The sequence below is a fragment of the Cupressus sempervirens genome, chromosome 8, assembly GCF_028749045.1.
Source record: "Cupressus sempervirens isolate cs-2001-9-10 chromosome 8, ASM2874904v1, whole genome shotgun sequence".
Lineage (NCBI taxonomy): Eukaryota > Viridiplantae > Streptophyta > Pinopsida > Cupressales > Cupressaceae > Cupressus > Cupressus sempervirens.
In genome coordinates this window covers 575,915,797-575,938,740 of record NC_143125.1, presented here as the reverse complement: position 1 = coordinate 575,938,740, position 22,944 = coordinate 575,915,797, and positions in this window count along the sequence as shown.

The window sequence follows — 22,944 nt, the reverse complement described above, 5'->3', positions numbered from 1 at the left end:
ATTACTATAACACATGTACTAATTTTTAAAAATAACTATTTATATGTATATATAAAAAATGCATACTATAACCTAAAACTTATGAGAATGAAAATATGAGATTTTACCTCTTCCATTGCCTCAACATCAATATTCTTAGGTGCATTCATAAACTCCACAAAACTAAATTGTTTCTATATATATACAAAAAATAAGTCAACATGTATTCATCAATATTGAGTACATGTATATAAATTTATTGATAATAAATTTCAAAATATAAATTGTGTCTTGTACTTAATACATTTTTTTTCTTTCGGTGTTCTTGTTGATTTCCTTCATTTTCCTCTAGACATCGAGCTATGTGGAGTACCTTAAAGCAAAAAGAAATATAACATAAGATGAATCAATAAGACACATCATGAGTTCAACTCAAATCTTAAACTTGATAGGAGTCCAAGTTATGATACCGCATAGCTCTCAAAGTTAAAGTTAATGGTAGATAGTGTAGTATCATCAATTTGATAAATTTCAACTCTTGACAAGCCCTATAAAATAGTAAATATTATTGTTATAAATATGAGACAATATTGTAAATGGAAAGAAGGCACACTAACAAGAAGAATATCATAGGAGGGTAAGAAGACATAAGAAGGACTTGAAGGACAATATTGGAAAGGTATTATTGTACTTTTTTTTGGAATTACAATAGGAAAGCTAAACTTCTAAGGGGGGTGAATCAATAGTTTAAAATTTCACCTATAAAAAATTCATCACACATCCATCTCATACATTCATTAAATAAACTGAAATATCATGTAAAACATGTACATCCAAAACATGTAAACAAGAATACAATCACACATATATGAAACTAGATATGATTACCCAGAAATCCTCCAATGAGAAGGTAAAACTAGGGTGGGGATGACACCCACAAATATTCATTACTATAGTAATAAAGTGTATCCAATGAAGGTTACAATTTTTTATCATGAAACATGATCTACCCTATGAAAGTTATGCATTGTTAAAGGCTTACAAAGACTATTTGGTATTACCATGTTAAAGGATTTCAACACCCTATTAGAAGTGTGCCTTGCTAAAGATCTTTAACTCACAATTAAGTAAGAATCTTGTTAGAGGATTTTAATATAGCCTATTAGGACTAATTTGTTAAGAATTTAATTGATTCACCTATTAGAATGACTCAGCATTGATCCTACGGCTAGAACTTTTTTGCTTGATGACAGATCACTTGTAAATTGTTGTATTCTTGATCCTTCTTGATTAAATGTCTCTTTTTTGTGTACTATATCCTTCCTCTATTCTCCTTTAACTAATTTTTCAATGCAATTTTAATTCACAATTCCTTAGTCAACATGAATTCTCTATTTGTGCATGCAAACTTCTTTCTTTTCTCCTTTTGTACGCATATGAAGTTTAGGATTTGTCCTCCTTAAGAAGATCTAGGTGACTTAGAGTTAGGTATGAATTAATGGCTATGATTCATCCATTTTGCCACTTAAACCTTCCCTTTATCTAATTAGATGCATGTAATACATAGGGATTCCAACTTAAGATTCATCCTTATCAACAAAATATCGTAATTCAATCTCTAAGTCGACTCAAAAATCGTTTACATAGAAGTTTGTGCCAATACAAAAAACTATGAAAAAATTGTGTTACTCAGCATCTGAAGTCTCTGATGCTTAGCGTATACTAATTTCTATGCTATGAATTGGCATATGAATGACTCAACATGCACTATGGACTCGGCTCCTATATCACTCAGCATACATTGTCTACTCAACACTTGAGTGACTCGGCACATGAGTGACTTGGCACTAACTATGGACTTGGCATGCTCTATATTATATATGTTGTGCTTGGCATATACTTCTTGTTGAACATGAACTAAGTAAATGACTTAAGTGTATAAACACTCACTTGTCAAAATGAATCCAAGATCAAAAATCTCCCCCTTTTACATAAGGGTCAAAAACACTTGGTCATGCATTGATATCATTATTTTTACTTGAATAACATATCTCTTATTTAGCTACTATACAAAATTTCAAAATATCAAAATTTTGCAAAAGCTAACAACTCAAAATCTGATAACTCCCCCTAAGTTGTTAGATTTGGTTCTATACTCAAAATTTTATTTCTATTGAGTAGATATGCTTCAACTAATACTCATTTACTTGCTTGTTGTCTATGCTAACTGACATTCTTTCATTTCACACTTGCTCCCGAATGCTCTTACTCTCTCTTAGCTTAACTATCTTTTTCTCCTTTTACTTAAGCTAAATTTCTCCCTCTTTCACTAGTACTCTTTCTCCCCATTTTTGAGACTAATGTCAATGGGCTATATACTAATAGTGTGTTTGTCCAAGAAATATTTATGGACCTCAAGGATAATTTCAAGAGTAGCATCCCAATTGTCACAAGCTTCATCCAAAGACTTAATTTGGATGCCAAGTCAGCAGCAAGGTGGACTAGGTCATCTAGTGAAGAAAGATTGGGGTCTTTCTTCATAAGAGTTTCTACATAGCCTAACTCCTTGTGCCAAATCTCCATGTGAGGAGTCAATGTATTTTGGATCCTAATCAGTTTGGCCCTTATATTGGCTTCTTCTATAGATAGTGTTGCTAACTAACTGTGGGTTTGTAATAAAGTCCTGAAATGCTTCTCACTTTGAGCTAGAGTCATTGGCAATTTAGTTCCTGATGACTACATGTGACTCTACAAGCTCAGGATGTGATTTCTTGTTTCATGTGTGAAGAGTGTAGGATTACACAATTTGGTGTACAGTGAGAAAATATTCTCAAGTATCTTCTTCACCCTCTCAACCTTAGTTGCCAATGCAACTTGAGTAAGCTCTATGCCACCTGATATTTTCTCATTCACTTTACTTTGAAATTTCTTTTTAAACCATTCTAATAATTTTTCATTAGTATCAAGGTTTACATCACTTACCATTTCCAATATATTTGTAAATTGTTCAATAAGTGGTTTTGTTTCATCTAGAGTAGGCAAATAGAATGCATCTAGGAAGATGTCTTTAATATCAAGAAAATCTTGCTTCTACCTATGATCCCTTATAAGTAGCTCTTGATGCTTCTTTCTAGCTAGGGCTTCTTGAAGTATACCCATCTCCTCTATTACAATTGTGGAATAATCATACTTTGGCAAAAAAAATCTTCATCTAGGCTTAGATATCCATATGTTATGACCTCTTCTACCTTTGATGAACTTGAAATTGACACTAAGAATTGCAAAGGTGTTACATTTGTGCTCAACCTTTGAAGAGTGTGATTGGAAGGAGTGCCAAATTTTGGTAAAGTTACCATGGCTTGAATTGTTGCTTGCTCCTTCAGCTTGGATGTCAACTTGATCTCTTTAGGGTTGTCCTTTTCTACCACAATGCCTTGAATTTCACCTTGAACTTGTACCAAAGGTGCAGATAAATCTATCTAGCCTATTTGAATCCATGCTTCAGTAGTGGCTCTAATTTCCACTTTATCTTCTCCAATTGTATCAACCATTTCTGATGTAACTTCTGGTACTTTATCTAAAGGATGTACACTAGTGACTTAAGGAGTGATGGTAGGTTGTTCTTGTGTTTTCACCACATCTCTTGTAGTATCAATCACTTATTTTTGAATTTCATCTACACTCACTAATACAAGGTTGTCACACAATTTAGCTTGCAGTGTAGACTGAACAAGTATCTTTTTCAGGTCTTCCTCTATTACAAAATTGATGTCCTGAGTAGTGAGTACAAAAACATCCTTTATTGTAACTATTTTAGTATTTACAGTTGTTATTTGTTGAGTCTTAACATTTGGCAATTGTGTATCTTGCACACTATGTTCTTCTTCCTGCTCTTTATCGACTATTTCTTAGTCATCTATATTCATTTCAGTGCCTCCCTCAACTATGCCTCCATTTTTTTCATCTTCTTCATCATCTTTAGCCTCAATAGGCTCTTTTTCTCCTCCTTTAACTATAGGTAACCCATATGTGACTTTCCACATCTACATAGTCTTCTTTACAACATCTTCAATATTGGTTTGCAATATATTGAAGGCTCTATATTTGGGAACAAATCTAACAACATATTTCTTTATGGCTTTGGAAATTTGTGCCTTACTAAGTTTAGGAATAACTTGAGCAAGGTATGTCTCCCTAATTTATCTTTCTAGATTCAAAAAATAATGCTATTTTTTTCTCAACTCTTTCATATAAACTTTTAGGAATTGAGTTGGCAATATCTAGAGGGCCTTTCTTAAAATTTTCCATCATGACATATATTGCCTCCTTCACTTGATTCTTTTCAAAATTTCCAAGATTATCACAACCAATGTGAGAAATTCCTAACTAATCTGCATTATTTCTAACATTCTCACATAGGTTGTCTAAATCTAAAGATGGATTATGACTCACTACTTGGAATTGGTTGTCGTCATCAGATTTTGTTCTTTCCTCATTAGATTTAGCTTGAGCAATGTACTTTCTCCTTGGTATTTTCTTTGCTCCTCTTTCCTCCTCTATAGGTTTGGCTTTCTCTTTATCCTTTTGTGCAATGACACATGCACTAGCCCTTGTGGTGGGTGCATTATGTTTGGGTTGGCTTGGTTTAGCAATCTTCTTGGATCTTGTCACTATTTGTGCCTTAGCCTTTCTCTTCTTCATATTAGTAGTAGTGGGTGCTTCCTTAGCTTCTTCTTCCTTGACACCTTTTATAATTTCTACTTCTTCCTATTGCTTGAGTTTGACTATCTTCTTCCTCTTCATCCTCTTCCTACTTGGCACCTTCACCCGATTTTGTTTTCAATTTCTTTACTAGTTTTTCCTTTTTCTTGATGTTAGCGACATTCTTTAATTCCATGGTAATCTTAGATTTGGCCATCTCATAATTACAAAATGCTTTGTCATTTTTATCTATATCTTCTACAAGTAATGTCATTATTGTTGCAAAGGCCTCATCTACATTAATTTCATAGCCTAATGGACTTAGCCATCTTACTTTTGGAATTTTTTCTTGAATAAATGTATAATCAGCATCATCTGGGAAACAAACATCATCATAATGTATTTTCACTAATGATAATGGAATTATCAATCTATTCTTCATAGATTGCTTGAAATGCTCAAAGTAACTGGTCATTACTGACTCAAAATTTTCACCTGGCTATTCAATGAAAACTCCTATTTGAACTGGAACAATCCTATTCGTCTTCCATGCCATAGTGCCAAATGTAGGAATGTGTTCTGAACATAAAAGAAGATGCATACCAAAATAGATCCAAATTTACACTGAGCACTCTTTGTTTTCCTTATTACTCCTAGGTTTTCAATCAATTTTTGTCGCTGTAGCTCAACAAGATTAAATGTATGATCCTTCTTCACAATCTTGTAACCCACATCTATTGCAATATAGGGCATGCTATTCAATCTGCTTGATTAGTAAAACTTATGTGCAATTACCCTTACTACAAAATCTATCAGAGGATCTGTGATGGTGTCAATTGTCATTACCCTCTTCCTCCACACAACCCCCTTGTATTCTTCTCAATAACCTCTTTTGACTCGCTCATCATAGTCTTTGGCTGGTCTAGGGTTGGATACCCTGTTACCCTACAGATTATCTGTTTGGTGATTTTGATTAGCCTATTGTCTAATTATAGTAAACTATCATGAATCCTACTTAATACAATCTTGATCCATTCATTTTTGAAAACATTAGAGAAATCTAGGGTAGAATTTAACCCTTTCTTTTCTACAATCTTAAATTCTTCCCTTAACACACCATTTTCACAAATTTTTCCATATGATTCTCTTATTTCCATTTCACCAACACTCCCAATTTTACAATTATAACACTTTCTAACATCCTAAATCATTAAAACATTTAGTGGTATCATAAATAGTACGTTGAAGGGATCTTGTTTATATGCAATGTCTAGAATGACTTTGAAAATAGGTTGTTTTACTTTTTTGCTAACCAACTAAACATTCAAAACCTCTTTTCCCTCTACACATTTTGAACTAGATGCCATTTTTCAAAACTAGGGTTTATGAAAATAGAAATAGTGTAACTTGACTTAGGATAAATACCTTGCAAAATCTGATAAAATGGTGTCAAATAGTTGTTCAAATCTTCTGTGATTTCTTCTGATGGAATTTCCTAATTGCCTTTAGCTCTTCTTGCTTTTTCTTGATTTTGAATGATGTAAAATGAGCTAAACTCGATAAAATACTCCTTTGAAGTATTGCAATTAATGCTAAGTGCTTACATAGCTATAAGCTTGGCATTAACTAGTGTTTGGCTCACTCGACATCCACTAGTCTTTTGATTCGTTCGACAACCATTACGAGCTCAGCAACAACTAGCTAGTCTATTAGCTCAACATTCTCTAGCATTTCACTTGAAAATCATAGGAAACTTTTCATGCTCGGCAGTAACATGAAAAACAAAAGAAAATGTATTTGATTCCTAATAACACCTTTCATCTTTTTTCATGCTTGTGTAGGACTTTTAGTAATAAATCCTTTGGAAGTGATCTATAATATAACTTTTGAATATTAGTCCCACATATTCCTCTTGATTGATTAATTTAATGAGGTATGATCACTTGACCCAATGAGTGAAGTAATCCCTTCTCCACTTGATGTGTTGCAATACTTTTTCTTCTTCCATGTCTTGTTCATTTCATTTATGAAATTTTCAATATCTACCTTTCCTTTGCCTCTACCTTTATTGAACTCAAAACTTGGTGTCTTTAACCTTGTTGGACAATATCGACTGATGTGACTAATTTTCAAACAACTAAAACATGTGTTTTAACACAACCACCTTTTGTACTTACTTCTAAAGTGTGTTCTAATAAAATTCTTAGGAACATGTCCATACTCTTGACAATAGCAACAATTGTATCTTGTACTATAATCCTAGTTATAAGAGTTGACATTGTTCTTTACCTTTGCTTGCCTATCTGATGACCACATGGGTTTGGATCTACACTCAAAATCTCTATATCCATACTTCTAACAATTATAATAATATCCTTCAAATTTTTGAGCATGCATGGTCTTAGTTTTGTATTCACATTCTTGATGACTTTGTTGGTTGCACTTATGACAGTGAACCATGATCTTATGTATAACATTCTAATTTATAGTCTTGCTTCTACACACATTAGTATTATGCCCTTTATTACAATAATTATGACTAGTAGGTTTGGAATTATTACTTTTATTGCTCCTTTCTTTAGCACTCTTGGATAACTCTCCTTCTTTAGTACCTATGTATCCTAGTCTAGATGTATCATTGCTAGGTCATGGGGATCTCATTAATTGCTCAAAGTATTTGATTGCTTCACTTGGTTTATTGAAACTTTCAAAAAATTCCTTTTCCCTTTCCAGGTCATTATTCAATTGCTCATTCTACAACTTCAATGTTTTTATCTCAATATCCTTGACATTCAATTCATAGTTGGCATTCATCATTTGACTCAGAGTATCCAATTGCATGCTAGCAATCCTAGTTAGCTCTTATGATTTCTCTTCTAGTCTATTGGTCAAAACTCTTTTTTCATCTTCAATCATGGCTTTGTCTTTCATAGCTTCATTTTCTATTTAGCACCTCACATAGTAGTATGGCTTGTGATTCTTGCTCTAATTTGAAATTTTTGATTTCTTCAGCTTGGGCTCTATTCTTTTCCATTAGATCTACAATTGCTACATCAAATTCATTGGAGTCTCCATTAGTGAATAACTTAGTAGTGTCCATCTCTCTGTATCGCGTGTCATTCTCCTCAATAGAAATTTCCTTCCTTCTCTTCAAATATTTCTTTAAGTCTTCTCTTGCTTCATTTAGTTGATGTAGAATAGGTTGTATTCCAATTCCCTGATTCTCAATTATGTTTCCCAATCTGTACACTTCCATTTTAAAGATTTTTCCTCAAAGTTGCAAAGCTTCTCTTTTAGAGAACTTAGCTATGATATCAATTGTTGGAATTACAATAGGAAAGGTAAACTTCTGAGGAGGGGGTGAATCAATAGTTTAAACTTTAACCCATAAAAATTCACCATGCATCCATCTCATACATTCATTAAGTAAACTAAAATACCATGTAAAGCATGTACATCTAAAACATGTAAACAAGTGAGCATTCACACATATATGACACTAGATATGATTACCCAGAAACCCTCCAATGAGAAGGTTAAATTGGTGTCAGGATGACACCCAGATATCTTCACTATTATAGTAATAAAGTGTATCCAATAAAGGTTATAATGTTTGATCATTAAACATGATCTACCCTGTGAAAGCTCTGCCCTATTAAAGGCTTAAAAAGATTGTTAGGTCTTGCCCTATTAAAGAATTTCAACACCCTCTTAGAAGTGTGCCTTGTTAGTGGTATTTAACTCACAATTATGTAAGCACCTTGTTAGAGGATTTCAATATAGCCTGTTAGGACTACTCTATTAAGAGATTTAACTAATTCAGCTATTAGAATGACTCAGCATTGATCCTGCGGTTAGCACTTTGCTTGTTAGTGAGAGGTCACCTCTAAACTAATGTATTCTTGATCCTTCTTGATTAGATGTCTCTTTTTTGTGTACTGTTTCCTTTCTCTGTTCTCCTTTAACTAATTTTGCAATGCAATTTAAATTCACAATTCTTTAGTCACCATGAATGCTCTATTTGTGCATGCAAGCTTCTTTCTTCACTCCTTTCATACACATATAATCTAGGGTTTTTCCTCCTTAAGAAGATCTAGGTGACTTAGGGTTAGGTATGAATCAATAGCTATGATTCATCCATTTTTCCACTTAAACCTTCTCTTTGCCTAATTGGATGCATGTAATACATAAGGATTCCAACTTTAGATTTGTCCTTATCACAAAAATATCATAATTCAATATGTAAGTCAGGTAAAAAATGGTTTACATAGTAGTTTATTCCAATACAAACAACTATGAGAAAACTGTGTTACTCAACATCTGAAGTCTCTAATGTTCAGTATATACTGATTTATATACTATGACTTGGCATTTGGATGACTTGGCATGCACTGTGGACTTGGCTCCTATATGACTCAGCATACACTGTCTACTCAACACTTGAGTGACTCAGCACATGAGTGACTTGGCACTCACTGTGCACTCGACATGTTCTATCTTATACATGTTGTGCTTAGCATATACTACCTGTTCAGTGTGAACTAAGTAAATGACCTAAGTTTAAAGATACTCACTTATCAAAACCAATCTGAGATCAACACTTTTAAGAATACCAATTAAGAAACAATATTTCAAAGCAAAAGTATTATTATACTTTTAAGAATATTTAAAAACTTTTCCTCAAGCGTTCTTGCTCCTAGCCTCACACCTCTAGCAGAATGAGTAATATGTGGTGTTATCGTATTGGTTTTTGTGCCCTGCATTGCATACTATTTGAACTTATGAATCTAAAATGCTTTATAAAATAAAATAAATATTTTCTTTTATAATATTTAGGTGATTAAATAATATCATGTTAAAACTCATGGGGTTTATTAGATGGGGTTTGGGTAATGCTAGGAGCAAGAGATGTGGATGAGAATTGGATGGATTTGATGAATAGGAGGATTTCAACATTGGTAGGAGATGGAAGAGGATCTATAAGTGGGTTTTTAGTGTCATACCAATTAAGAAATAATATTTTTAAGCTAATGTATTATTGTACTTTTAAGAATGTTTAAAAACTTTACCTTGGGTGTTCTTGCTCCTAGCCTCGCACCTCTAGGAGAATGAGTACTTTTTGGTGCTCTCAAATAGCTTGTTGTACCCTACATTGCATATTGTTCACATATCAATCTAGAGTGATTATAAATTTATTTATTTTTACTATTACAATATTTAGATTATTAAATAATATAATTTCAAAACTCAAACAAATAAACCTGTGTATCCTTTCCACCAAAGAGCATCACCATCAAATCATCTATGAGTGTGAAATCCCCACCTTCATATGAATAACAAGTATGACCATAATATACATATAGATGAGATGAAACTCCATCCTTAGACACCTCCATATCTATCCCATCACACATGTGCTAACATCTAAAACAAAAAAGTTGATTGGGCCCTGAAGATTGTAATGATGCATGTGAAAACATTGTCGTTGGCACAAGTGAGGATGACACTGGTGGTACAGGTGACACAAGTGGAGATGACACTAGTGGTGGAAGTGACACAAGTGGAGATGACACCAGTGGTGTAGGTGACGTTGATGGAGTTGTTGTAGGTTGTGATGACTAAGGTGCCATAGGTGATAATGATGGAGTTGTCACATGCTGTAATGACCTTCGTGCCATTGGTGACAATGATGGAGCTTTTGCATGCTGTGATGACCCTAAAGGCACATCTTATGATGGTTGAGGTACCATAGATGAATTAAAACCACCTAAGTTTGAGCCATGCTGAACTATAACATCTATCAATGATGCAACCACATGAAGAGTCTGTAAATCAATAGACTCCTTTACAATTTATGGGAGCACAACATGAGGCATAATTTTTTGTGTTGTACATCTCCTCTCAATTTTTTATCACCCTACAAGCTCCAGGTCTATCCCATGAAGAGCCTCTCCCTCTACCTTGGAACTAATGGATGTTAAAGTAATTTAGCTTCTCACCAAGGATGAACTCACTATATAGCTTTCTCAAAAAATATAGAGGCACCTCATAATTATTACATAGTGATATGTCAAATACCATCTACCACCTATCCTAAAAATATGATCTCATCCTAGCATGAGTGTACAAATGAATAGGAAAATTGTTGGTTTTGTTTAATAGCAAGTTGTCAAATATAGGATCAGTGAAAAGAGAACATATAGTACCTTTCTTTATGTCTTAATCTTTCACTTGTTGATATGATAACCCATCAACATAAAATAAACGATGCCTATCCCTCCATGTAACCCATTTTGTAACCTTCCTAGACACCTCATTTGCATTTTGGGTCATTTGTTCAAGTGTATTCACTAGGGTTGAGTGGTGAGAAAGTGAAGATGACCATAATCTATTGACCATTTGGGTAATGTTAGCACTATTTTGTGAGACATGGTTTATGAGGTCCTCTTATGTAGTACTTAAATGACATGATTGTATGCATGAAGGGTTTATAGGAGTGGTGGTTGTTGAATGAGAACATTGAGTAGAGGGTTTTGTGGTTGTATGGGTGGAGAGTTTTGTGGTTGTACAGGTGGATGATTCTATGATTGTATGGGTGGAGGGTTTTATGGTTGTACAGGTGGAGTGTTTTGTGGCTGTGTCATGACAGGTGGATAGTTTGATTATGTAGGAGGTGGTCTTTCTTCTCTCCCTTGTTTTCCTAAATTCTTTGATGTATCAATATTAAAAAATTTAAGATCCAATTATAAAACATATATATTACAAAACCACATTACAAGATTTGATAAAAAATACATAAATGATGAATACAATGAAGACTTACCTTGTTTGCAAGGTTTCATAGATGGAGATGCAATTAATATTCATTCTCTATGATAAACCTGGTCGAGTTTTGGTGCTATCCTCTATAATTGATGCTAGTTTTGTCATTTGAGGGTATAAAAATGCCCTCAAATGTAGGCAACAATCAAATTATATATTTACAAAACCTAATCAAGTTTGTTTAAAACCTGATCAAGCTATTAAATAATATATTTCAAAAAAATTGATTGGGTTTTAAAAAGTATAATGGCCAGGCTTGGATACCAAGCCTAGCCAACATTTCACTTTTAAATAACCCAATTGGGTTATTGAAAATTTTTCTTTTTTCTTGGTTAGAGTGGTATCCTCATTTTTGTACACCAACTTGGTGCACACACCCATAGAGGATATGTTTCTGATTCAAAGTGAGTTTTGACACCTTATTCTAGAAATAACCTTAACAAGGAAGTCAAAAGGTTAGTGTTTCTTTTTGAAGAAGAAATGCCAAGTGAGATCCATTGCAATATACATTATTCTCTATGAGAGATAAGTTTGAGGTGAAAACCTCATTCTCTGATATGACCCATGGTGGATTTCATGACAACACCACATATCATAGTATACATATTGACTTCGTGTGTATGGGAAATCTCCTATATATGTCATGAGGAAGTGACAACTTCAAACTAATTACCACTTGTACTTGTAAAAGTTATTGGAAGGTGATAACCTTACAATGACTAATATCATGATATATATTTTGAGTAAATATTGAAATAGATCATGAAAGGCTTTATCTTATTAATCAACAACTAAGTTTTAGAGTGTGCACACCAAGATGGTGTTTAATTTAGTGTACACGACCTAAAAAGAACTTAAAACATCAATAACCTAATTGGGCTATTCATAACTTGATCAGGTTATATGGGTAAAAGCATAGATCTGTGTCACCATTTAGGATACCAAAACCTATTTTGGTCAAATCTTATTTCACTATCAAAATTCATTTTTATTTTTTTAAACTAAAAATGCCCTTTTATAGATCTCAGATTCAATATCATCATTATATAAATTTTAAGTGTTTTCATTAGTTATAATATGTTATAATTTTATAATATTATAAGTTGATATTTTAACATTTCAGAAGATGCTTCCTCAAAAAAGGAATAAAATAGTAAATCATATCCAAAAAATTAAAAAATTATATTTATCTCTAGAGGAGAGAGTCATGTTCACAAATATGTAAAAAAAATTTCAAGAAGGTGTAGATTTGATAGGGAAGTTTTGACGAGAGGGAAATATTGTTCAATTCTAGTAAGGTTAAGCTTGATTACTTATAACAAATAAAATATACATAAAAAATAATTATTTCTTTTTTTATTCCCTAGCTATGCATGTAGTCTATAAGATGTTTTCAAATTGGAATAAAAAAAGATGATTATCATATACTTGTTTGATAGGAACTACACCTTATATATTTTACAATTAAAAAAGGGACTTCAAAATAAAAGAAAATGAATAAATTCTTACTCAAAAAATTTATAAAAGTTATAGGCATAAAATTTATCCAATTCTACACATTTCATCGATTTACATCATCTTCAAATTCTAGACACAAATTCTATTTTTTGGGTCATTAGTGTTGAACTATCACATTTTAATATCTCGTTTCTTTATAAAAGGTGACATAGGTTTGTGCTTTTACCCATATAAATTTTTTAAAAGAGGCTAGGCTTGGTTACCAAACCTAGTGAAAATACATTAAAAAAAACCCCTATCAAGTTTCTAGGATGAAAAATATGTTCAGAACCTGATTGGGTTATGCAAAACCTAATCAGGTTTTGAAGAAATTAAAAAAAGGCTCCACTCTAGAAGCCATAACTTTCACATCTAGAGTCCGATTGACTCTGTTCAAAAAGTGTTGGAAAGATATTGAAGAGATATAAAACCTAATTCAAGTAAAATAATAGTAGGAAATCAAGATTTACTTTTCTCCCCATTATAATCAATCATCATCTAAAATAAGTGCTTTCCAAACATGAAGCGAAAAGGTAGGTAAGAGTATTATCATAGGCTTTATCCTTCTACCACTTCTCTACCTCTCTCACTCCCTCTATCTCTTTGTTACACAAAAAATCACTCACTAACTCCTAATCTCTCTTAGTAACTCTTATCATCTCTCATTCTCACACCAACTCCTAACCTCTTTCTCTCACACACACACATTCACTCTTTAACTCTTGATATATGTTTCTCTTACAAAATCATAACCTCTTTCTCTCTCTCTCTTATACACACACATAGAGGAACACTCATGCACATTAACTCCTAAAATATCTCTATCTCTATCTCTATCTCTCTCACTATCTCCATCTCTCTCACTTTTTCTTATCATATCCCCTCTCTCTCTCTCTAATCCTTGAAATGGGAACTTCATGGAGAGAGAGAGAGAGAGAGAGAGAGAGAGAGAGAGAGAGAGATGCAGAGAGAGGGACATAGGAGAGAGAAAGATTAATGGATTGTACATGGACATGGGGAGAGAGTTTAGGGGTTAGTGAGAGAGGCAGCTTAGGGTTTACTGAGAGAGAGAGAGAGAGAGAGAGAGAGAGAGAGAGAGAGAGAAACAATTTTTGCAAACTGACACCCTAAGACCCCGATTTGCAAATCTAGTATGATCTATTAGATCTATAATTTGTTTTGTTTCAGATCAGAATTTTATTTTTCTCTGCAATTTTTTGGGTATTTTTTAGGCCAGTAGGGCCTGGAGAGAAAATTATTTTGCAGGAACTGGGCAGTCAAATCCTAGCCCCCACAAAGAATATTTTGTCATAGTGCAAGGAATATTCTTTTTATTTTCAAAGCCAGTATCCAACTTCTCATGGCACTACAAGATCCGGTGAGAATATTCCACACAACATCAAAATCTGGCAAGCCATTTCATGGAAACCACAACCTATGACACCAGAGGCTTCAGTTTATTGTCAACCCTCACAAAATGGAGTCTTTAAAAGCATTGTTGTTTTAAAAGCCACTACATGTGGGACAAAACACAATGCAAAGTTGGCCACTGTTCAACATTCCCAATGGCATCTTCACCTACCATAGGGCTAATCTCTGGCATCGACCAAACACTCCGGCGACTACTCTAATTTTTGGTGTCCACTATAGTGTCAACTCTAACAACTTTGAATCATCATGAACCTCATTTTCTTATCCACCTAACAACCATAGGAAAAAATGTGGCACTCGGTTGCTTCCTTCTAGCAATGGCATGCGGCCTCCCCCAAATGCACCACATGGCACCCAACAAAACACTACCATAGGTCACCGTACCTCCCCATTGGAAACTTTTTTGAGCCAAAAATTTAAGACACATTTAGTTCAGCAATCCATGTCATCAAGGTCAAACCTACATAGTCAGCAATCCAAATTAGTAGGTACATCATAAAGATCCGTACATTCATTACACATCATTGGATTGAGTCAGCCTATCCGTACGGCTCGTCATCTGCCATGTCAGCAGTGAGATATTTTTTCCCATTGTGTTAAAATTGATAGTCATATGACCATCATTTGGAGGAAAATTTGTACTATGACATCCATTTGATTGTCAAATTTAACCTCATGTTTTGCTGATTAGACCCCTCTTTAGATTCAGTTTTAATTTGACAGTCTGACTTTGGGAGGCCATATCTCAGTCATCTGGGCTCCAAATTAGTTACAATTTTTTTATATTTTGGGTAGAATTTCGTCAAAAATTTAGTGGTGTTGTTCTTTTCAAGTTTTGGTGCATGGATTTGTTAGAAATTGCAGTTTCTAGTCACTGTACCTATCCAATCCTACATTTTGCAACTTCAATCACTCTGTATGGGCTCATCTAGACTCCAAATTAGGTTCTATTTTTTTGAAAATGCATAATATTTTTTCTACTTTCTAGATCTGGAATCAAATTATAGGCTTGTGTGGACAAACATATCACTTTTAGAATTAGGTCCTTTCTTTATATTGTATTGCTTCAAAATTGTTGTACATTGCTTAGTTTTAGATTTGAACTCTGAAAGGAGGTTGTAAATAGTAAATTAGAAGACCACAAATTCTAAAGTTGGCAAGTGGCTATTGTAATCACACTAAGTATAAAGAGCCAAAATCTTTCATTTGGGGGGGTTTGTTGATTGAGTTAAAAGGGGGTGTGTCTCTTGGTGTTGTGTTCCTCTTTTTCTACTATTATCTTTCATTTCTTGCATCATGTGAAATCTTAAGTTTCCAAAATTAACACCACATAGCTATGCTACATGGTCAATTAAAATGTGGTGTCAATTAATGCATAATGAAGTTTCTCAATATGTAGATGGTACCCTTCCTAAACCAACAAGTGATCAAGTATCTAAAAGTGATATTATTGCTTGGGAAATGGCAGAATGGAAAGCCCTAGGTGATATTATGTTGGAGGTTGAAGACAAGATTTTCTATCAAATCTAGAAGTAAAAGATATCCAAGGAAGCTTAGGATGCCCTCAAAAACATATATGGTAAAGTTACTGAGGAGAATGTTTACAAAAATGAAGATCAACTTGTCTCCCTAGATCCTAAGACATTTGATTCTATATAGGATTTTATCATTAAGGTGAATGAATAAAGAATGAAGCTTGATGATTGTGGTAGTCCTATTAAATATGACAGGTTGATCTATCTCATTCATAATAAGTTACCATTTGAGTACTCCACATTTGTTTCTTCTTACAACACCACAAAGACTACATTAGAGGCTGCCTATCATAAAGTCACTTTTGATGGTTATGCTCAACTATTGGATGATGAAGAAAAGAAGTTGCAATCAATGGGAATTATCAAGTTGTCTAAGTCTAAAGAATTGGTTTCTAATAATGAGGGTTCACAAAATTCAGCTGCTCAAACTTCAAACAAAGGAAAGGGCAAGAAGAAGAAGTGGAAGAACAACAAACAAGAGGATATAGAAAAGACAACACCACCATCAAATCAACAAGGCAGGTCTTCCTTGAATAAAAACAAGGGGAACTCTAAGAAGGAGATTAAAAAATGTGCTTATTGCAAGAAGCTGGATCATGATGAACATGAGTGTTACCACAAACAAATTGATGAGTTGAAGAACATCATGAAGAAACACAATGTTCCACTACCTAATGCTTATAAGGAGAAAGGATCTTCATCTTTAGATTCTAAGGGAAAAGGGCATGCTTTACTCACAAACATTGTTTGTTAGGGAGAATGGATTATTGATTTAGGTCCCACACATCATATGGGCACATCAAAGCAATATTTTTCTTCTATGACACTTTCAAAGATACCGCACATCTTCATAGGTAATGACACTAAGGTGGAAGTTGAAGGCAAAGGGGAAGTTGAGATGAACAACGGAATTTCCAAGGATGTTCTATATGTTCCTAACCTTACCTTGAATCTTCTTTCAGTCTACCAAATGACTCCCTATGGAGGTGGTAATAAAGTGGAATTTCTTCTAAATTTAGCGACAGTGAAAAGAATTAAGGATTACTCAATGATTGCAATTGGTGAATCCAATCATGATTTAAGGCTCTACAGTTTCTCCTCCTTTGTGTCAATATAAAATGCACAAGCCTTGTTATTACATTCAAATGCACAAAGTAAACTATGGTATGAGATATTTGGACATCTCAACTACATATATCTTTAGTAGCTTAGTAGCAAGTAAATGGTCAATGGTCTACCTCAAATTCAATTTTCAGAAGGTGTTTGTTTAGGTTGCACTCTTGGAAAAAATCCAAAAAAAATGTATAAAAGGAAGAAGTCTTGGAGAGCATAATGTGTTCTTGAATTGGTTCATAGTGATATGGTGGGACCATTTCCAGTTCCATTAGTTGGCAAGTCTTGCTATGTACTCAACTTCATAGATGACTACTCTTGCCTTAGTTGGGTTTTTTTCATGGCTCACAAGAGTGAAGTGTATGAAAAAATTCTCAGCTTCAAGGCTCAAATGGAAAAGCAGTCAGGGAAATTCATCAAAGTTCTTCAAATAGATAATTTGGGGGAGTATGTGAATGCATGACTAATAGACTTTTGCTCTCAAAAGGGTATTGACCTTCAACACTCACTACCATATACACCACAACAAAATGGTCTTGTTGAAAGGAAAAATAGAACTCTCAAAGAGATGAGTACTTGCATGCTAATAAACAAGTCTCTTGGTCAACTATTTTGGGCGGAAGCAATGAATTGTGCTAGCTCTATTCATAATAGAAGTTCTCACAAAGCTTTGGATGGTATAACTCCTTTTGAAGCATGGACTAGAAGGAAACCTACAGTTAAGCACTTCAAAGTATTTGGTTGTCCTGCATGGGCCAGAATTCCTCCATAGAAATGCAAGGCATTGGAAGCTCAAAGTAAACCTTGCATCTTTTTTGGATATGTGGACTCACATAAAACCTACATGTTAATGGATCTAGAGGCACATGATATATTCTATGAGAGAAGTGTACATTTTGAAGAAAGTTATCTAAGATTTTCTTCTTCAACTCCTCCTTCTTCCTCTTTTAAAGAGAGTGATAGTGAAAATTGTTACTTGGAAGATGTGCATCCCCAACCAGAATAAAGACATCATATAGTTGAAGTTGAGGATACTCCTACTATATCTTCTTCTAGAAGAGCTAGAAGGGCCAAGCAGATCTTGGATGCTACAGGACCTTTGGTAGGGAATCCTTCACATTCAAGGAGGACAAGACCACAACACAACTCACTCCCACATGCTTATATTGCAGTTGCTTTAGATCCACAATCCTTTAAAGAAGCATCAGGTATTCCAGAATGGGATAGAGCAATGGAGGAAGAGTATAATTCTCTTATGAGAAATGATACATGGGACTTAGTCTCCCTTCCTAAGGGAAGAGAATTGGTTCGATGTAAGTGAACCTATCAGACCAAATTCGCAGCAGATGGAAGTGTCGATAAACATAAGGCTCGCCTTGTTGACAAAAGTTTCTCTCAAGAAATAGACATTGATTAAATTGAGACCTTTGCATCAGTGGCAAAGATGAATTCCATTCATTTGACCATAGATATTGTAGCAACTAAAGATGAGTTTCTCATTAGATGAATGTGAAGAGCACTTTTTGAATGGTGATCTATATTGTAAGGGACAGTTGATTCACAAGATGAAACTCAAAGGTGATGGGCATGTGCAAAAAATTTGGGTGCACATAGGTGTGGTGTAGGCAAGGCATGGGCCAAGCCAAGAAGAAAGATGGGGCTATGTTGTGTGCTGGGTAGATATAGTTTTGGCGTAAGATCTTGTCATAGACATGATCTAAGGTGTATGCTTTGGGGTTGTGTTGCGAGATGTTCCCTCCAACATGTTGTGGTGTAGGCATGGTGTAGAACTCAGTTGAGGTACAATCTTGGCATTGTACTATGAGATGTTCCCTCTAGCATAGCTATGGTGTAGGTGAGGCATGGAGCTGAGCTAGGTGTAACCATGGAGGGTAAGTGCTAATGTGCATAATGGGTGACTTGGATAGTCAACCTCCCTCAAGAGGGACGAAGAAGAGTAGTTCTTCCCTCTAGTCTCTGGATGAGACAAAGGTGACGCATAGTCATTAGGAGAAAAGAAGATTAGCTCCACTGTATCGTAATGTGGTGAGGTTTGGTGAGACAACAAGGGTCACTAGCTTAGTGAAGCAGAGTAGCTGAGCCAATGTTGGGTGCTTACTTGGAGGTTGTTTGAGGTTTGAAAGCTAGGGAAGTGGAGTAACTAGTCTTGCAATAGGAAGCAAAGAGGTTTGTCTTAGTAGGAGCATTGGAGCTTATGGTTAGCTATGTGCGGGATGTGTTATGGAGCTAGATATCTAAGCAGTGTGGTATTAGATGGGTGTGGCACTGGGTGTACATCCAGGGTGCTTGGTTGAGTGGGTTTGCATTGAGGTGGGATCTCAAAGGCTATGGTGGTCCAGTAGGGAAATTAGGATGTAGTGTTCTGGGATGGTGCTCATGGTGTACTGAGTCATGAGGTAGATCCACATCAAGTATCTGAAGAGGTAGTTGTTGGGCATGACTCAAGGAGGTGAGTGATGATGGATGGCTAGGAATAATGGCTTGTGGTGCATGATTGAAATGGGTGGAGTGGATGAGTGAAGTGGTTCAGAGGTCAAGACATGGTGTCGTAGCCAAGTTGGAAATGGAAGTACAATTTCCAATGAGATTGGGTGGATCATGGAGCTAGAGTGTGGAACTCAAGTAGGTCTTGTATTGTAAAGGGATCTGACAATTGGGTATGAGATTATGTGGATGCATGAAGGGGTTGGTTCGAGTGCATCAGATGCATGAGAAGTGTTCACCAACAAGGGCATGTAGACATAGATATGGTGTTGAGGTAGTCGGGGCTCAGTGTTTGGATTCAGAGTTTGGCTAAGGCAGTCGACAGTTCCGTGGGGAAGAAGGATTGGGCTTTACAGTTCAATGGGGAGCTAGGGAGACCAACAAGAGGTGGAATGTTATGGAGATAGAGTCATGTTAGGGTAACATGTAGGATTGGATTGGAGGACTTTAGGAGGTTTGGAGAGGTGCCATGGTGGTGTCAAGTATAGTTTAGAAGTATGCATATTGAGCTAGGGAGGACTGAAGGGGTCTAAGTCAGCTAGTGTAGATGCGATGTTTAGAAAGGGAGTCATAGTGGTTCTCAATGTAGTGGTGCAGTACTAGGCTCAAGGAGTTGGCAAAGTTGAACAAGGGGAGTTGTTGTAGTTCTGTGCATTCCAAGAGTAGCATTGTGGTGATAAAGGAGGATTAGGGGTCGTCAAAAGGCTCGGGGAGTTGAGATTGCATATAACCGATATTGGAGTAAGGTGGTCTTATGGGGGACATTGAGGCAAAGATATCATAAGGGCTAAGTAGGGGTTCAACATGGTGCTTGAACAGGGCTAGAGTTTATAGCTCAAGGATGCATGTGTGGAGAAATAAAGGAAGAGAATCAAAGTAAGGAGTGGTTCAACATGCACTTCTATTCCACAGGAGTGTATGTTTAGGTAGTTAGATGTGTGGGAACATAATGAAGTTTTTGGAGAGGCATAGTCTAGGTGAACAAAAATAGCTAGGCCATACGGCCAATCAAAAGTAGGGATCACTAGTGTCACACGTGGTTGGAGATTCTAAGGGAGAAGGCTTAACTTGGGCATAAGCTAAATCCATCCCTGTGACAGTTGGTATCAGAGCCAATCGATCCAAGAATGGTAAGAGATCTGTGCATGAATCTTGGAGAGATTGGGCTTTCGGTTACCCCAACTTTTGTGAGGAGATGATAGTGAGCGTGATCTAGTTAAGGTGTTGCTTTGGTTTGTTATTTCTCATAGAGGAGCAGGTAGTAGAGTGCGATCTTTGGTAGATTGGCTTGTGTTTTCATCAACTCATGGAGTTGGAATCAAGTTATAAATATGGTCAAACTAATATGCAGCTTGTGGAGAGTTGATAATGACATTGTTGGAAGTGGTTTTAGTAGTGGAACTTGGTGTTGGAGGTCAAGATGTGTTACAAGGTCACAAGGCCATAACATAGGAAGATGGATGTAGTACAACATGGGTGTTGTGAGTTTGTCAGAATGCAACTTAAGTGAAGATAGAATTGTCAAGTACATTTAAGACAAGTTAAAAATAGTTAAGGGCTACAAGGTGTAGTGAGCTATAGGAGTTGTGTGGGCAATTCTGAGGAGTATGGAAGTTGGGTTGTAGGGTGGCTTTGTTTGGTCAGTCTCAATTGTGAGTAGGATGGTGTGTGGGACATTATCTGAGGTGAAATCAAGATACTACATGGAGTAGGTCAGTGAGTGGGTTGTAATGGAGCAGTGTGGTGTAGGGTCTCTTTAGTGTACATCTAAGGTACAACATTTGGGCTGCATGGAGAAGAGTGGTGTAGAACTTATTGGAGGTGGGTTCGAGGAGAATGAAGTAGCTATTGGGAGTGATGAAGTGTGGGCTTCCACAAGGTAAGTCCATTGTGGTTAAACATTTGGGGCCATTTATAATGGTGAGGTGTAGGATTTTCAGGATGAGAATCTAAGGAGTAGGAGCTAATGGTGTGATAGGCAGGCTTGGAAGTCAGGTTTTTGGTCTAGGCAGTAGTGTCATGAATCAGTGGAGTTGATTAACATGGAATCATGAGGTGTAGGTTGATGTAAAGTGCATCATCTGAGGTGAAAATGGGTTAGGCTATTGAATGAGTGCAGAGAGGTGTAGGTTTGTGGTTTGAAGTAATTTGAGTCAAGACCCAAGGATAGGACGCAAGTACTGAGACATCACAAGGTTCTAGAAGTGTATTGGTGGATGGAAGTGGGTGTATTTTGGGTTGATGTGTTGAGGATGAGTGGATGCAGGGCATGCCAAGGGTTGGTTAATTGTCAGGCAGAATGGCACAATAGAAGGCCTAGTTAAAAATCCAATATTGAATGTGATGACTTGGGAAAGTGGATTTGGGAGCCAAGTGCAGTTTGGTGTAGGATGGTGTCAACAACATGATCTGAGGAAGGTTGTGTAAGTACTAGGTGTAGCACAATTTTTTGGAGGTGAATTGGTAGATGAGTGTTGGTGGTTAGTTTGGGTTGCTGTGTTGTAGACAAGTTGGGTGCAGGGCATGCCAGAAGGTTCTTTAATAGGCTATCAGAGTGGCACAACAAGAAGTCAAGAGGCCAAAAGTTAAACGTGTGAACTTGGGAAAGCAGTTTGGGCTTGTGCATCAGGGTGGTGGCAATCTTGTCTTTCAGTGGATCTCAGGAATGGAGTCTTGGGTAGTTGAAGGTGGAAGACAAAATTTGGGTTGTCAGTGGATGACAAAAAGGTGATTGAGTGGAGACAAAGCAGTGGTGTGGAGTTCTCAAGGTGTCATCAGGGATGGCCAACTTAGTGAAAGTTAGACATGGAGTGGATTCATGCAAGAGGGTTAGTATTAGGGATGCTGACAAGCACCAAGTATGTTGTGGAAATAGAAAGTGTGCATTAGAGGTATATGGTGATGATGATAGTTAGTGTTTGGAATACAAAGACATCTATGATCCATTCAATAGGTTGTGTAGTGGGTTTCGACATCAAGGATGTGGCCTATTTTAGAGTGGGGGAGGATGTAAGGGGTTGTTGATTCACAAGATGAAACTTAAAGTTGATGGGCTTGTGTGGCAAAGCGGGGTACGCACAGGTGTGGTGTAGGCGAGGCATGGGCTGAGCTAAGGAGCAAGATGGGGCTATGTTGTGTGCTAGGTAGACATAGTTGTGGCATAGGATCTTGTCCTAGACATGATCCAAGGTGTATGCTTTGGGGATGTGTTGCAAGATGTTCCCTCCAATATGTTGTGGTGTAGGCATGTTGTGGAACCAAGTTGAGGTCCAATCCTAGGGTTGTGCTATGAGATGTTCCCTCTAGCATAATTGTTTTGTAGGCAAGGCGTGGAGCTAAGCTGAGGTGTAACCATGGAGGG